Source organism: Otolemur garnettii, unplaced genomic scaffold, assembly GCF_000181295.1.
Source record: "Otolemur garnettii isolate 467f Iridium unplaced genomic scaffold, OtoGar3 scaffold00011, whole genome shotgun sequence".
Classification (NCBI taxonomy): Eukaryota; Metazoa; Chordata; class Mammalia; order Primates; family Galagidae; genus Otolemur; species Otolemur garnettii.
In genome coordinates this window covers 2,021,478-2,022,059 of record NW_003852406.1, presented here as the reverse complement: position 1 = coordinate 2,022,059, position 582 = coordinate 2,021,478, and positions in this window count along the sequence as shown.

The following is a 582-nucleotide window of genomic DNA, read 5'->3' as shown; positions in this document are numbered from 1 at the left end:
TTTTTTTTTTTTTTTCAAACTATCTTGTTTCTCTATATGGGGGTATCCTGCAGGCTGCTTGCAGCCCAGGATGGCTATAAATGCAGCCTAGCACAAAATCCTAAACTTACTTAAAGCACTATGAATTTTTTTGTGTGATTTTTGGTGGAACTCAATTGCCTGATCCTGGAGCTTGAACTTTGTAAACAACAACATTGTGTCACAATGACAGGTAAAATAAACATACATCTGCTTTCACAATTTGTACTCACAAGTAGGTTTGGTTTATACACAGTGTGAAACTCCAGTGTGTTATCTTCTAAGCACAGACAGTCGAACTGACACCATCAGACATTACATGTGTTTGTGGTGATTTGGTGAGGCAGTGATTTTCAATAATATTTCAGCCTATCATTATAATATTAGACGTTTAATGTTACATAGGAAGCAGGTAGGCATTCTTATTTGATTATCAAGGGTACTTCCACACCTCAGTGGTGCCACATACATTGCCTGCTGAATTTTACAATCAGCAGCCTAGATGTGGAAGGGCCTAAACCTTGCTTTCTGTTTTCCTGTCAATTAATTTTCGTAAGAAAAGTA